This window comes from Pseudorasbora parva, chromosome 13, assembly GCF_024679245.1.
Source record: "Pseudorasbora parva isolate DD20220531a chromosome 13, ASM2467924v1, whole genome shotgun sequence".
Lineage (NCBI taxonomy): Eukaryota > Metazoa > Chordata > Actinopteri > Cypriniformes > Gobionidae > Pseudorasbora > Pseudorasbora parva.
Window position 1 is genome coordinate 35667240 of NC_090184.1, and position 18030 is coordinate 35685269.

Below are 18030 nucleotides of genomic sequence, written 5' to 3' on the forward strand. Positions count from 1 at the left end.
ACGCTTCAGCACAGCATTCCGGGAAGGCAGCGCTGCATTTGAACTGATTTGAACGCAGAAATGACGGGAAGCTTCACAACATCGCGGATCTTCACGGTCAGTGCTGTCACAGGACTTCACCAAATCATGCCAAAGAAGTGTGTTTTTGACGGAGCGGTCCCAGCGATAAAGGTTCGGTCCTGCTTTGTAAGCAGTTGGTGAGTAAAACTGCTTCAAATGTCTGTGCTGTCGGCTATCGTCGCGTGAGTAAACATCATAAACGACACGATCGCGTGCTTCGTCATTCAAATGCGCTTACGGTTACTCCATTGTTGTTCTATGTATAACGTTACACTAGTCTGACGTGCAAAACCGCTTTGCTTGCTACTGCTAAGGTTTAGTCGCATACAAAAGTCCATAAACCGAATCATGTCCTCATAAACTGCGAGTAAACACACAAATGTTGACAGGCAACTAAATACAGTACATACCACAGAGACGGACATCCTGCTGTTGCTGTTTCTCCTGTTCAATTTATTTCAGCCTGATTCTGGATCATGTATTAGCTGAATCCGATCGATAGCCATGAGTTTCTCCACGCTTGAGGATGTCACCGCTTTGGGTGTGCTCATCATTCTTTAGCTCCGCCCACACGATACGCCTCCAGCCGCTCGTTTTTTTCCGGAAAGACTCGGTACAGCCTATATTTCTTTTATAAATATAATAAAACTAAAGACTTTTCGTTGAAATGAAGGATGTAATACTACTCTATAGGTACTCAAGATTGACATGAGATTGACTGAAACTGAGTGTTTCACCCCCCTTTAAATAAAGTAATTATTTTAGGTCATCCAATACAGGTTCCATCACATCTGTGACATTGACCAATAGGAGCACAGAAGCTCTTCCGTACACAGCTTTCAAACATGGCAAAATGAAAGAGACGATGGCATTGGTGCTTCAAGGTCGAATTTATAATGCCTTTATAATGTTTTCTCAAGGGCCTACAACAACAGAGTGAAAAAAGATAAATGCTGGTGAACGACAGAGGAGGTGCTTCAGCAACCATGTGAGTACTGGAATTAGCATTATGCTAACATTCTGCTTTGGCAGCCATTGTTTGTTTACGCTCTTGTTTATGGAAGTCAGTCGATAGTTACGCCTTCTCGATGGCATCACGCATGTTGTTAAAAAGGAAAGGGCCTAGCCCAGTAAGAGCTGGGCGTGTAAACCTCACTCGCATGTGCTAGAGGCTGCGGTCTTTAGTGTCCTTGTTAGCATGCACGCCTCCCATGCCAGAGACCAGGCTCGACTCCTGCTTGGAGCTGGTTACATTTGGTGCCGTGACCAGGATGGGAGTGAGGTTTGGGGGGTGAGTGTAATGCTGCATTCACAAAGGGTGTTGGCGTCAACACTTCTCATTAACTTTGAATGAGTGACATCATGCGTTGACAAACTGAATTGTGGGTTTTGTTGCATTCGTCACTTGCCGTTGCTCATGGCAGAAGTTTTTGAAGTCTCATTTATATAATATGATTGGCTATAAAATAATATGATTGGCTGTTGATACTACACTCTAAAAAATGCTGGGTTAAAAACAACCCAAGTTGGGTTGAAAATGCACTATCCCAACAATTGGGTTGTTTTAACCCAATGGCTGAGTTGTTTTAACCCAGCAATTGGGTTGTCTTAAGCAACATTTAACCCAACCGCTGGGTTAAAACAACTCAACCCTTGGGTAAAATCAACCCAATTGTTGGGTTAGTGCATTTTCAACCCAACTTGGGTTGTTTTTAACCCAGCATTTTTTAGAGTGTATGAAGGTCCACTACAAGTCTACAAGTCTACGATACTACAAGTCAGCACCAAGCTTCAGACACGCCCTCCGTCAAGTGTTAACATCGGTGTGAATTCAGCGTAAAAGAGCTGTGTGTGTAAACCTTACTCCTCCACACTAATCGTCACTACACTTTATAAAATGCTGGGTTATTTTAACCCAATTTTTGGTTAAATATGGACAAAACCAACCATTGGGTTATAAATGTAATTTAAAAATGTAACCAAACGGCAGGGTTTGTCCATATTTGACCCAAATATGGGTTGATAAACAACCCAGCATTTTAAGAGTGTAGAGGCTGTGTTCTTTAGCGTCCTCATACCTGTCAACATTTGGGTATCAAAATCCGGGAGAGATCCGGGGGAGCACTAGACCTCACACACTAACCTCGCAACAACTGCCACCAACAGTACTGTAGGTTATTGCAGATGGCAGTCATCGCGAGGCTAGTTACAGAGCTCAGATTGAAAATGTTTTTGTTTTTTTTTTACTCCGGTATTATTATTATTTTTAATAACGCAGGTTAAAATAAGGGAGATTTACAGGAAAATACTAATACAGGAGGACGGCGGGAAAAAAGGGTAAAATACGTGACTTTCCCGGCCAAAACGGGATACTTGAAAGGAATGCGTCCATGTTAGAGCATCTGCCTCCTAGAACAGAGACCCCTGTTCAAATTCCACTAGGAACTAGTGTTGCACGATATTCCAGTACTAGAAAAGTATTGCGATACCCTGCCTTTTCTAAAAGGTACGATTTGGACTTTTATTAGTACTGGTACTTTAAGGAGGACAGTGCTAATATGAGCTGTATTTCTTAATTTGTGTGGGTGTGTGCCAGCAGGTGTCAGGATATGTGTGCAGAGCTCTGCTTCCACCGTTCGCTAAACATTGGAAGTAGAAGAGTTAAATATATACGTGCAACGCATGACAAAGAAAGTAACAGAAATATTCGTGCATGAGAAGAAAAAGCGTGGCGCGGGACATGCTCTCACTGTCGGACTCTGACCTGAAGTGTGCGCAAACGCCTTTCAGACAACATGCGATCGCTATTCAGTTCTTTCGCGGATTATTGTTTGGGTTTGAATGGTCAAAAATATGTAAAAATTCACCTTCTGGCGAGTATTCAGGTCAACACAGTCGGATATGTCTTTAGTGAATGTATACAGTTGAGGTAATTCGATCTATGCAGATGTTAAGCCAGACCTAATATTCTGTGTGATTAATCAAACAACAATGAAAAATAGAAAACCATTACATGCTTGGCTAAACTAAAATATATTTATTAAGAATCAGTGTATAGTTCAATTATAGAGAAGAGAATTTTTAGTAAAAAAATAAAACAATAAATAAGTTCTGTTGTCAACGTGTCATATTTTTCATATTATCTGTTTTGTTGATTTTTTTTAAACCGTGGTATCGATTTAGTATCGGTATCAAGGTATTTTAGTGTGGTATCGTATCGAAGTCATAATTTTGGTATCGTGACACACTACGAGGAACGGGTTGATGAGGACCGGTTACACAGGGATTGGTCAACATATTTCTTATTATCCACGACCCGTCAAAAATTTTGGAGTCAAAATCGCATAATCTGACACAGTAACTATCGTAACAGACTTAAATATTATGTAGTCTGAACCCTGCATTAGGGTTTAAATCTTCTGATAACCAACAACCAAATAAATACACAATGGGCCTCATTCATGAAACTTTTGTAATTATATGAGCAAATTACGACCCAAATTAGCAACCAGAGCAACGAAGGTGAAGTGGAGTTCGTTGATAGATTAAACTTTCACCGTATCGGGTCGGCAAAACTCCAGTCGGCAAAACACATCTTCCTTTCTTAAGAATGACTTCAGTGCCGTTTTTTGTTCTTTTCTCAGAGAAAAGCTTAACTCCAAGTCTTCCAGAGTCGCATCAAAGCTGATTCGAAAGATCGCCGTTCGCCAGTTTACTAGCAGCACGCAAGCGCAACTCTGCCATCATCATGTTAAGCCCCGCCCACCGACTCTATACACGATGTGATTGGCCTGACCAGAGTTTGGTTTTTACAGCTCAGAAGGGTATTGAGAGTTGCTAGACGATACTCACGGCAGATTAGATTTGCTGCCGCTAGGGTGCGTCTAGATTTCTAGGCTAATTTGCATGCAAAATGGACCTTTGTGAAAACTTATCTCCACATTCACAAACGCTTCATATACCACGGATTCGTTAGTTTAACTTGTGTATATTAATGAATTCCAAACATGCATAAATAAGAAGCGCGTGCATCAACTATCAAAAATCAGCTCAAATGAGAAAAACCCAACAACCCAATATAACTGTCCTTAACCTCTTAAACTCAAGGGCCATTTTTTGGGATTTACGTCTCCAAATTCAAAAGCCTCCCATATACACATACAGTGGTCTAAGTTCAAAATGTTGGTGTCATTTTACAGGAAACCCTTTAAAGTTACATAAAACACTGCTAAAAGTGATAAACATGTAAGTATATGTTGTCTAAACTGTTATAACCCCCCCAAAAATAGGCGCTTTTGGGTGTTTGGGCTGTTTCCAGCATATATAATTAATTGAATGACACTGGAATATTGCATTTATATCACTATATATGGTGGTGGGAGGGGGTGGTGAAGGAGGGTAGCAGGGTAGGGGAAGGGGCAAGGGGGAAAAGGGAGGGGGGAAATCCCTTCAGACCCATTTAAGTAAATCTTGCATACAACATAACACAGACAAGCTTCTTTTCTCCACTATTTTCTGGAATTTATTGGAAACAGCCCAAGCTGTGTGCAGGACCCAAGAGAACACAGGGCCTGAGTTACACACTTTCAAAAATGAATTTATAAAAAACAAAATCAACAAGTGCCTATTTTGGGGGGTTATTACTGCTTAGACAACATACAGTTATATGTTTATCACTTTTAGCAGTGTTTTATGTAACTTCAAAGGGTTTCCTGTAAAATTACCAAAATTTTGAACTTAGACCACTGCATGTGTGTATGGGAAGCTTTTGAATTTGGGTAGGCCAAATCCAGGCGGAAATCCCAAAAAATGGCCCTGGAGTTTAAGAGGTTAAGGACAGTTATATTGGGTTGTTGGATTTGTCTCATGCTGATTTTTGATAGTAGAAAAAATATGGCATTGATTCTAATATATATATATATATATATATATATATATATATATATATATATATATATATATATATATATATATATATATATATATATATATATATATGTATATATATATATATATATATATGTATATGTATATATATGTGTATATATATGTGTATATGTATATATATATATATATATATATATATATATATATATATATATATATATATATATATATATATATATATATATATATATATATCTATATCAAAACTCACTATTATAGGTGCAAATTCACTGGCAGATTCGGAAATGATAAAACGGTTGACTTTAAATCTCAAACTGTCTGGATGTATCCTTTCCTGGAAAGCTACCTGACAGACAAATCCAGTGTTAGTCACAAAGGTTTTAGTGCCCCTCAACACAGGACTTAAAAGCTTTTACCCAGATGCAGCTTGACCTCCTACAGTTATATACTTTACTGCTTTTAAAGTTACTAAGTAAATGAAATACCTCACTTCTAAGATGGATAAGATGTTTATGGACTGCTGAAAAGGGGCCAAATAGAGTACTATCCAGTCCACAAATATAAAGGACATGTTTGCCAAGCAGGGATATGTATGCTGTTCAGCAACCAGAACTGAATAATGAAAAACTGAAGAAAAAAAAATGGTACAGCTCTGTACTCCCACTATGTCAACCATCTCTCACTCATTCTGATTTCCTAAAAAGCTTGAGAATCATCTGAGACTAAATGTATCCATTTATCCTGAGCTATGAAAGAGCAACAACATCTTTGTTTCTCTCAGCATAATAACAACTATAGTAGCCCTGCATGAGCCCAGGGTGACATTTATCAACTTTACACATCCGTGGGATAACATAATATTTAAATCACACAAGTCATATTGTTCATATGATCATAAACGAGAAAAAGACATTCAATCAGAGATGGGGGGAATATAAATCGCCTGTGTTAAAGAAGGCTGCCCCATCCCTTGCTGTTAGTCTACTACATCGGCCATGAAAATTACACTCATTTGCACTATATGCTTTTTAATTATCACCACTGTTAATAGAATGAGCCCAAGTCGCCTTGAACAACAAACATCAACTTTGCTGAGAACAAGACTAAACACATCATGAACCCTTACTCCCTTTAAAAAGCAAACCGAAACAGTTGAGAAAGACAAGGGTCTGAAAGCGATGAGATTTACTGTTATGCAGACCGTCAGATCCAATATTCATACACACTCAAGATGCCACTTGTAAGAGCTTTATAAAACCATGCCACTGCACTTAGTGTGTGAACAACCCATCCAGACAGATTTGGCTTAAATGACATATCATAGTTCAAAGTAATACGATTACTTTAACATATTGTCATCCTTTGATAACTGCACTCTGAGGATTCACACAGGATGTGCACTTGGTATTTTTGAATGTGTTTGCCAAATGGAGGTTTGTGAACAAACCCTTGGGGGTTTGTAAGGGATCTGTAGGGGGTTTGTTAGTTGATGAGAAACTAATTAATGTAAAATGAAATGAATAAATAGGGCTGCACAATTAATCAAGGCCTAGTAAACACATCATCATAAGTGCTTATGTGCAAAAACAAAAACATAATTTACTACTTTATTTACAATGTGTCAGATATTTTACAGAACACTAATAATTTGCAACAGTAATATTTATGACTTAATTTCCTTAATTACATTTAAAAAATAGAATGAAAGAAGTATTAGTTGATATCAACAGCAGTAGTCATATATTTTATATATATATGTATATATATATATATATATATATATATATATATATATATATATATATATATATATATATATATATATATATATATATATATATATGAGGTGAAATGTTATATTGCTTTTAATATCTTTATAAATAAATAATTGCAATATTATAATTGGCAAAGTTGTGCAGACCTGTGAATCATTTCAAAATAACAACAATTAAATTAAAACATTTACTGAAAAAAAGATTACACATTTTATTTGTTTACCTGTCCTGCATGTATTTGACCATTAACCAATATCGATTTAACATTGATAAATTATTGAAGTATTAACTAATAACTTATAATAATCAGGGGGTGCTTCAAGTAAATATTTAACATATTAACATATTATACCCCCTGGTCTTAAATGTGTCATGAACTGGCATTTTTTTTATTTTTGTATACTGTTATCTGAGGTCAATTTATGACATTCCCATGGTTTTACATTCAAAAACATCATAACTAATAAGTAATATGCTATTTTCTACACTGGTTTTGAGGCTCTCTCCAAAATGCTGGGTTTTGATGGGCTGCACTGAAGACTAGGATTAGGAGAAGATTTGCGTGTTTAATGAGCTTCAAGTTCAGTTCACATGAGAAAGGGATTGTTTTGAAAGCAGAATTGTGAAGAATTGTGTTTTAATCTCAATATGTCTGCAAATCCAGTGTGGACTTGTGTCTTGTTTAGAAACGATAATCTTGCTATCTTCGGCAGGTCAGTGGGTGGGGCTACAGAAGCAGGTGTACACATTTATCTGTAGAGGCGGCGTTTCCCCCTTCTAATACGTTCAGAGACTCGTTTTCTGGGCCTGGTGTCTATAAAAGCTTTTCTTTTACTAACAAGGAAGTTTTCAACTCTGAAACTTACAGAATATTCTTATATTACCATGACCTTTTATATATCGAAGGCTCAAGAGAAAGTTCCTTCCCTCCTTTAAGGGGTCATGACCTGGAAAATTATACTGTTGCCTGAGGTCAACTTATGACTTATGGTGTGGTTTTTACACAATTAATTGTAATGTTTTTTTTTTTATTACTTGGCCCGTCCAATAGGTGGATAGCAGCCTGTGATGGTAAGTTATCGTTAATTATGCTTAGTTAGACACATACAAATAATCAGTAGATATCAATCTATATGTAATAAATGCAATAATATCACTTATAAAATACTTTTCTTACTCACATAACTGTGTTGCATCATTTGCTTTGTCACAGCATTGTTTTTTTAACTCATTGGCCCTCATTTATCAAAAGTGCGTACACCAAATTTCCAGCGTACACCTTGCGTACACCCAAACCCACGGTGAGTTTGAGATTTATCAATATGGACGTTGACGTACGGCACGCTCAAATCCTACGCCAGCTCAGGAGGTGGTGTACGCACGTCTGGAGTTAGTGCGAAAATGCGCAGAAAAACTAGGCTGTTCCTAACATCAAAAAAACGCACTGACAAAGATATGCTATATTATGACCCACTGTAAAAAACAACAACAACAAACATAGTAATTATAAACTTTGATGTTTATTTTTGTGCAACGTAGACTTCAATGTTTAATTTGTGTGACTATAAGCTACCAAAGCATTTTGCGAGCCTGTGCGGCAGCTGCGCATGGACTGGGACTGAATAATTCAGACTGACAAAATATTACAAATTACATGCTTCTTCTTTTAAATAATAATAATAAAATAAATAATAACGGCATTCTTCTTCTAAATAACAATAAGCGTCATTAATAATACAAATCATTAAAAAAAATTATAAAAAGAATCTTACAAATTGTCATGCAATTATTAATGTGAATGAATGGTAGGCTACTCCACATCACATCATCATATCGTACACCCCAATACATGTGCCGTGATACGAAATTAAATGCTAATTGTTTCAAAACACGTGCTGTAAAATAATGCATTGTGATAGGTAATATATCATCCAAACAGCTATTTAAACTGCTGGAGTGCGCTTCTCAACCTCCACACTATTAACAGTAGGCCTACTCGTAATTTGGGTCCATATTTGTTTTGTTTTTGTGGGTGCCTTTAATCCCACTCTTTAAACTCCCAAATAAAACAATTTTGTTTTTTTTCCACTTCCCTGGGGATGGTCTTGATGGGCGTTTCTCAACCATCTCACTAGTTCAGTAGTCAGGGCACTGATCAGGGAGTCAGCCCGTTGACTTATGTCCTAATCAGTGCCCTGACTAGTGGACTAGTAAGATGATTGAGGCGTGCCCGATCTCCACGTCAGAGAAGTTTCTCTTCTTTGCCGTATTCCGGGTGTCCATGGCGTAAAATGAGGGAGTGGGGGAGGCGGAGACTTGAATATATAGGGGCGTGTTATTCTAATGACGATCGTTTTCAGCCATGGCATTTATCAAGGGCAAGTATTGCGTACACCTGGATTGCAGAGGTGCGCACTGCTTCATAAATCAGGCGGTCAGAGGAGTGTAAGCATAATCTTACGCCAACATATACGCCCGTTTCTACGCAAGATTGATAAATGAGGGCCATTCTGTCTGCAAATCCAGTCTCTTGTTTACAAACGAATACACTGTGAAATGAAGCGAACAAACACGCAATGTCTTCCCAATGTGAGCTAGAACTTCATTACAAATAAAGTTCAACCGCACTCCATAAACTGGGATCTGAAGGAAGCTTATGCAGCGACTGTGTTCTTTGTTGACAGTTGACTGTGTATTGTTCATATCAAATATATATCATAAAATATATAACAATATATCCTTTTATATATCAAAAGCTCAAGGAAAAGTTGATTTCTCAATTCATCCATCAGATCAGGGGTTGGCTCCAAGTCGTGTGAATGTTTTTTCTGAGATGTGTGTTTCTGTTGACTAGCACTTATAGTATTTAAAGCTTCTAACATGCTGTGTGACTATGAGGAGCCATAATACCCTCAAAATGTATTTTCATATGCAAGTTCAAAGGAGTTTATTTAAATGTAATACACCTCTTTCGCTATTGTCACATGCTGTTATTATCTCATTGCCAAATCCTGCACTAAATGGATGATCTTCCATCGTTGCAGTGCATCTGGTTGTTTTCTCCACATCTTTTGCCATCTTTTAAAAGTTGTACAATTTGTAAAAAAGTGCCTCAAGACTCTAGCAGAGACAAATGAACACATCTTGTGAACGGCCCCTGAGATAAGATAAACACTCAAGAAATTAAAAAATAGGTCTATTGTGCAAGAAAAACAAGTCAAATCTTGTTATATTAATTTATCTTATTCTCTTTGAGTTGTTATTAAAGGATCACTCACTCAAGGTGGCAAGAGTTATCACATTCGGTGAATTGATAAGGGACTCAATTACTGGGGTGTAATACAATTACAGCAAGTATAGGATAGTCTGGCTATCTTATTTAGAAACACGGAAAAACAGTACTCAGTTACAAGGCATGTTTGAATTCTGGAGAGCCCTGACAAGTCACCTAATGGCACGCTAAATGACCTGTTGTTTCATCGTGGCGGCTTCGCCCATTCTGAAAATGAGACCATATGTCACGCTGAGTTTTTGTATGCTAGTGCTGAAGACATGAGATGCATTCGAATTAAACAGCACAAGACGTATTTAACTTCCTCAGTGGACAGAGCTGAGACTTTCACATCAGAGCAGACGGAGAGAATGAGCTCAAAACTAATCATGTGCTAATTATGTGGAAAAGATGTTTTAATTGATGACTTGCCAGACTCTGAATTGCAGCCACTCTCATGCTTTGGCGCACCTTTAATACTCTCTGCATGCTAAGAACTAGCTGTGCCTCTTTTACCACTCAGGTACTCAGAGGTTTCTAATGCAGCCACCACCTTACAATAAAAGCATTTTGAATGTGAAAAGAGAGCTGTTACTGAACTCATTGCAAATATTCTCGGGCCCTATTATACACCCGGCACAATGCGATGCCAGGCGCGACCGTGTTTTTTGCTAGTTTCATCCCGACGCAGTTGTTTAAATAGCAGATGCACTCACGCCCATCTGGTCTGAAAACAAGGTTTGTTCAGGCGTATTGGTGTGTTGCTATTTTGTGGCAACTGAAAATGACTGCCTGGTAAAAACCAGACCATTCTCAGTAGTAACTGAGTTATGGTCTGGGAAAGCTTCATAGACAAATCATTTCAAAAAGGGCATCACCAACGGATGATGAGCCTATGCAGAGCGACGGAGAAATATCTGAGACAGCAATTCTCTGTTTGCTATTTTGAGGAAGATGTTGCAATGGCTTCTGACGACTTTTGCCGTTGTTGTAAAACAAATATGATAATAGCTGGTGTCCACCTAGCCTGACAAGCTAGACCCACATCAAGATGTTTGGTCTTGAAACTCACCATAGACAGGGCTCAATCGGAGAGGCAGGATAAACGGTTGTCTTTTAAACTCCCTCTGCACGCGATAGGATAGCGCTACAACCAACCAGAGCAACGAAGGTAAAATGGAGCTTGTTGAGAGATTAAACATTCACTGTATCCGGTCGGCTAAACTCCGAACACATCTTCCCTTTTTAAGAATGACTTCAGTGCCGTTCTTTGTTCTTTTCTCAGAGAAAAGCTGAACTCAAGTCTTCCAGAGTCGCGGTCAAAGCTGATTCGAAAGACCGCCGCCGTTCGCCAGTTTCGGTGTTTACTAGAAGCACGCAAGCGCAACTCGGCCGTCTTCATTATGGCCCCGGCCACCGACTCTATACACGATGTGATTGGCCCGGCAAGAGTTAGGGTAATACAGCTCAGAAGGGTATTGAGAGTTGCTAGACGACACTAGCGGGCAGATTAAATTTGCTGCAACTAGGGTGCGTCTAGATTTCTAGGCTAGTGTCCGCCGCCACTTTTTGCAAAATTTGGAAAACCTAATAGCATCTCAGACCGACTGAAAATTCTAGGATTGACGGTCGAACAAAAACCATCAAGCTCTGATCGCATTTGCCCCTGTTGTAAAGCATTTTCATTGTGATTAAAATGCGATTTGCAATATTTGGGGGGTGGCTGCTGTGTGTGTTAGCACATGATCACCCTCCCCATCCTCCTCATCAAAGTAGCCGGTGTAATCCACATCTGGTAGCCGAGTGTTGTTCTTTGCTTGGGTTTTAACGAATAGGAAAAGTTTAAATCGCTAAAACCGACGCGATAGCTGAATCGAATGAGTGATATTCCACTGTGGCACACACTTTGCTGTCGTCATCGTGTAAAGCCTGCCCCATCGTTTCTGATTGGTGCTTTGATTTCGAAGGATTAGAAATAGGTTTGAATGAGCTCTTTGCCAGCCTTGCAGAGCAAATCTAAATTTGCCGGAAGTTGTCTGGGTTTTTCCAGGCTAAATGACTGCTCCATTGACCAACAAAAACCTGGTCTAGCACAATATTTGTAGTGTTATTTAAAGGGCGTGTTAACTTAGTAATATGCCGCGTATGTCTAAGAAGTAACGGGTACTGTACAGTGTTCAGCCAAATTTTGTCCTCTAAATCAAATATGTTGTTCTGGCTCATTTTTTGTCATAAAATATCTTCTTTAGAGCACCAACAACAACATACCTTAGGAAGACCACCTCATTTGAATTAGTTTTTTGCTTGATTTTTTTCATAATAGACAACAGATGCCCCTGTGGGATATTAATTAAGTCTACCAACGTGCCTTTACAACATCTCTGAGGTCACAGAAAGCTGTCATCAACAAGGTCATGCCTTCACAGTCACATGAAGAACAAACAAAAGTTAAATTCTGAGGGATCAAATGCAGAAATCCTTAATTAATACTTAAGTGGAACACAACAATTTCAACCCTCATCTCCATGACAACAAACAAAGAATCTGCCACATACACGAATAAGAAAGCAGTTCACATTGCTTCATACTCTGCGCACTAGGAATCTGGATCAAAGCACCAGTGTGGTGTATAAACGTGCAAACACAGCAAATAGGATAAATGGCATGAGCCTTTTGCATGTCTGGTGCGAGCCTCTTTAACTCGGCACTTCAGACCGACAAGTTCCAGGCATATGGAGATCCGGTGACTTCACAGGCAGCTTTCATGGAAATCAAAGTGGAAAAGAGACGAACCCAGACAACGATGCTGAACCTGCTGGCACTCTGATCCGTCTTTGTAGTTAACAGTTTTATTTAAAGTTTGGCCTGTCGTGATTATCTGGTGGTAGCTATTATTACTAATAGTTTAAGATAACCACAATTATTGTGAGTTTAAATTTAAATTAAAAAACATTTAAAAACACAGCAGTTAAGTACAAATTAAAGATAACTGTAGGTGTTCCTTTCATACAAAAAATATATCATATATTATATTATATTATATTATATTATATTATATTATATTATATTATATTAACATGTTATATTTCACAGAATTCAAGTGAAGCATTTGGCCTATTTTATTACAATATTGTATACAACTCCAAACTGTAAGTGATACGGAGAAAAACATGTTTAATTGTTAATTGCAATTATTTGTATGATAATAAATCATCTGCACAAAATTAATGACTGTGACAGGCCTATTAATGTTTAACTTTTCTTAGTAAAACTAAAATCTAAAGCAAATAATAATCATAAAGAGCTCACACGTTTCTATGATAGCCCCCACTGAAAATTTGTAGGCTATATTTAAAAAAAAATCTAATTATTATATATTTTTATATAATATAATATAATATAATATAATATAATATAATATAATATAATATAATATAATATAATATAATATATATCTATATCTATATCTATATATATATATATATATATATATATATATATATATATATGTAATTTTTTTTTAACTCCTTCGTGCAATTTAAATGTTTGCATGCAAATCAGTTCTCCATTTTAATTTGTAATATTATTGTAATGTACGAATTGACAGGGTTCCTATAGTTTACACAGCATTGGGTGAAAAATATTATTTTGCCAAACTGAATTAAATTTGGAATTGAAATGAAAGCTTATTAATTGAATTACATCATGAAATGTGTGTCAATACCCAGTGCTAGTGAAAATCACTATATTGTGTTACCAAGGAAACTTTTTTGCTGGTCTATAAAGACTAAAAACCACTGGTCTACTGCCATAATCATTGTCCAAATTAAAAAAGAGAATTGAATTGCTATTCAGATGCATTGCAATATATTACATAATTTTTCCAGTAACTGTTTAAGTTATAAATAATGCAGTGATAACTGAATGGGGGAAGCCACTTGTCAGTACAATTAATGAGTGATGTGGCAATTCTGTAGTTTTCCGAGCAGAACTACATTAAGCACCTAGACATTGACAGCACCGCCTGGGGTGCTGCTGACTCTATAAATGGGGTTGTTATCTACTATGCAACAGAGAACCTGTATTGACTAAAACCTCCTTCCCCAACTAAGAATCAATGTGCATTGAGAGGCCCTTGTTCATGTTATTTCGAAATGAACATTGACTGAACTGTGGTCAGTGACAGGTGTGGCTCTTATTCTTTTAAAGTGCATTAGACATGTGCAGGTATACGGTAATACGATATATCATGTTAATGAAAATGCACGGTATTTTTATTATATATACTTCAAAATACAGTGAATAATTATTTATTATGAATTACTCCGATTTTTGAATAACCTGAAAAGCCAGACCCACATCGAGATGTTTGGTCTGGAAACTCACCATTGACAGGGCTCAATCTGAGGGACGGGATAAACGGTTGTCTTTCAAACTCCCTCTGCACGCGATAGGATAGCGCTACACCAACCAGAGCAACGTGTAGCAGAGCTATTTGATAGATTAAACTTTTGCCGTATCCTGTCGGCAAAACTCCGAACACATCTTCCCTTCTTAAGAATGACTTCAGTGCCGTTCTTTGTTCTTTTCTCAGAGAAAAGCTTAACTCCAAGTCTTCCAGAGTCGCATCAAAGCTGATTGGAAAGACCGCCGTTCACCAGCTTCTGTGTTTACTAGAAGCATGCAAATGCATTTTAACGCAAATTATGGCCCCGCCCACCAACTCTATACACGATGTGATTGGCCTGACCAGAGTTTGGTTTTTAATGGCCGTGCCTGCTTTGTTAAAAAAATAATGTGAAAAAATCAGTTCTCCTCTGTTAAGTAGAGATTTACAGTTTGCTAGTAAGCTGTCACTAAAGAACTAGGGTCCTAGAAATGCAGCTGCGCTAAATGTTTCAAACTGCCATTCAGATTTTTTCATTTGCAATGCTGTTCATCACCATTGCGTCCATTACTTAAAGGTCCACTGAAGCGCCTTGAAACGCAACGCATTATTCAATGTGTTGACGTAATTTCCCCTGAAATGGCTCCAGCTGTTAGCAGCTCCTCCCCTTTTTTGAAACAGCCAATAGCGTTTAGTTAATATATACATAATATACAACCAAGCAGATCTCGGCAGCCATTGACTACCATAGTGGGGGGATACTATGTCAGTAGCTGCCAAGATCTGCTTGGTTACAAACATACTTTCGAATATCTTCCTTTGTGTTCAGCAGAAGAAAGATAATTTATATAAATGATGAGAAAATTTTCATTTTTGGGTGAACTATCCCTTTAATGCCTTTAAACTTGAACTAACATTAACTATTGAGAGTGAGACCTTGTTAAGTGATAGGCTATGATCTTTATTTGCACTTTAAACTGTTTAAAACATTTGTTTATTTTAAAATTGTTTTGTTTAGCTATTGCTTTATTGTATTTATGTTTAAAGTTTTTTTTATAAGAAAAAAGTAATTAAACCTGTTATATTATGACAACTCTTTTTTGCAACTTATTTCAATATCGTGATAATACCGTATTACTGTGACAAAAGCTTTAGCAACTGCAATCATTTCTAGTATAGCCTACCAGAAGATATCCAACCAACAGTAAAGCTAATGGTGAAAGGAAACGATAAAGAACAATGATTTAATATATTATGGACATAGAAATGTATTTACTCCATATAGCCGCACTATCAGACGCCTTCTTTGTTTCATCCGTAGGCCTACTGGAATCCGGATATCGGCAACGATAAATGAATTAGGCTGAAGAGAGGGTGTTTCGTAAATATTCCATTCAAAGAGTTCCTACCTTGTAAATGCAGTCAACAGGATTTGCATTGGAATTTGGAAGAACATTTGCATTTGCAAATTTCGGATGCAGACAGCCGTTCCTGCACTGCAACTAGCCTACTCTACGGCGCGCGGTTTGTGTGGTATGATTTTAGAACGAATGACTCGTCTGAGTCGGTTCTTTTTAGTGAATCAAAAATATACAACGCTGACAGTCCCCAACAAAATTTTATTTTGTGACTTATTTTTAGTGACTCGAATCGCGCGAATCCCATTCAAGGACGAATTAATGACCTTGATGATTTGACTATTTAGACGGTTCTTATGAATAATTTCTTACTGAACCTAATTGCTTCCGTGATTCGAATCGAGTTAGTCAGGGATATCCTGTTGTAGCGTTTAAATTGACATTTAGATCCGTGTTTACTGACTGGTTGCTGACAACAAGTGTAGACTATTGGAAGGCCACGTGTGATTTTTTTTTTTGTAGACCTGGCCTATAGCGTTATAAATATGAATTAACTAGCCAAGCCTACATTTTGTTTTGTTTTGTAATTCAATAGATAGCATAGTTAGGCTATGGTCAGTCTCTATGTCTCCTCTAAAAAGTCTATGAAAAGTCTTTAAAAATCTAACCTTCTGTAGGCTATTTATTATTAAATAGCTGTGTTCTGCTTAAAACTGACACAGACTTCAATAGCTAATGCAATAAGAATGTCCCTTCTTTTTAAAATACGCCTATTATGGAAATAGCAAAGAATCGTTAATAAAACTAAAAAGGAATCGGACTCGCATGGAGCCAGCCGACTGACATCCATATGAAGGCTAATAGCCTATTTTTTTTTTTTTCTTTTTTTCTTTTTTCTTTACTGAATATCTTGATTTGATGAATGATTCAACAAAGAAAACCACGTCTATTCACTAAAATGAAAAAAATGGCAGACAAACTACTAAAAATAATTACTAAATAATTATAGCTAATAATAATAATTGTATCAAAACACTAAAAGAAGTTAACGACAATCCATTGTAAATTACACATCCAGTAGAACCACTGTAAGAACTGCAGTTATACATTTTGTGTAAATGGCAATGTTACACATATCAATCTAATAGGCTACCTATATGCGATAAAGATCATGAATAAAAACATAAGCTTACCAGCATCAGATAAACGGAGCGCAGCTACAAGTGCTCTGAGTCTGAGCTCCATCACCGCAATAGCGCAACGCAGAGTTTCCTTTACTGTTCCTCACATTCACCTGCGACTGAATGGCGTTTGTCCATTTCTGCCGTGCGCCTATTCTAAAAACATGTTTCTGTTAAGCGAGTAAGTACATCTGTCTTTCTCTCGCGCGCGTTCTCTGATAGGCTACAGCACTAAAATGGTTAATGCACGGGAGAGATTGCGGGTGCTGAACACAAATACCCAGTTTCAAACTGAGTACGACAGGTTAGATCACCAGAGGGGGGCCGAGAGTAACTGTCTCGGTAATTAGGAAACATAAATTATTAAATATTTCACATTATGGTTTTAACACAGTGATGGTCAACAGCTCGGTTTATATAGGGATAAGAGGAATTCCTCTGGAAATATTAGTTTTGGGTAAGTGGCGCGTGATATTCCATGCATGCATTATTAGGCTACATTAGATGCATGGCTTGTTTAATGGTTTTATTAGAGAAAGAAATTTCAAACCAATTGTTATTACTGTAGTAGACCATCCATCTGTCTATGGTTGAGTTATTGTTTATGTTTTTTAAATGTCAATATGGAATGCAGTTGATCAAATGAGCTTCATTAATGGATATTGAACAATATTTTCCTCTTTTTTTCTTGATTTTGTCAATATCTGTTATTTAATGTAAATTGAATTAATTTTAATCTCTTTTGTTCTGTTTATGTACCCACCTTGGGTGAAAAAATCTGCTTGCTGAACATATAAAATGTCTCTGTCTGGTCCCTCATTATTCACTGTAAAAACAAGCCTATAGAATCTAGTCAATAAAAATGAGGTAACAATTTGCACTCAATTTGTTTGGGTAGATTTTATTCAATATTTTGAGTAAAGAGTACCTGAATTTAAAAGCTATGATATACTAAACAAAATGAGGCATTTTAATATTATATTTCTCAATACATTACACATCTAATTGCTTCTGAAAAATTGAGCAATAACTCTGTCTAGTAATGTGTCAATAGGAATAAATAGTAACCATTAGGCCTTCTTATTCAGAG

General features: G+C 37.2%; 1 protein-coding gene across 13 annotated transcripts in view; it reads right to left on the reverse strand.

Annotated features, from left to right (window-relative positions):
- The window catches only part of LOC137039041 (voltage-dependent R-type calcium channel subunit alpha-1E), a 185961-nt gene extending 168798 nt beyond the window's left edge, over positions 1–17163 (reverse strand). For 11 of the 13 annotated variants that reach the window (XM_067414188.1, XM_067414189.1, XM_067414181.1 and 8 more), the window contains exon 1: positions 16953–17162. The gene's annotated coding sequence lies outside the window, so the exon portion shown is untranslated. Of the gene's footprint in view, positions 1–16952 lie in introns of all 13 variants that reach the window. The other 2 variants (XM_067414182.1, XM_067414184.1) reach the window with 2 other exon arrangements.
- Between the last annotated feature and the right edge of the window lie 867 nt (positions 17164–18030).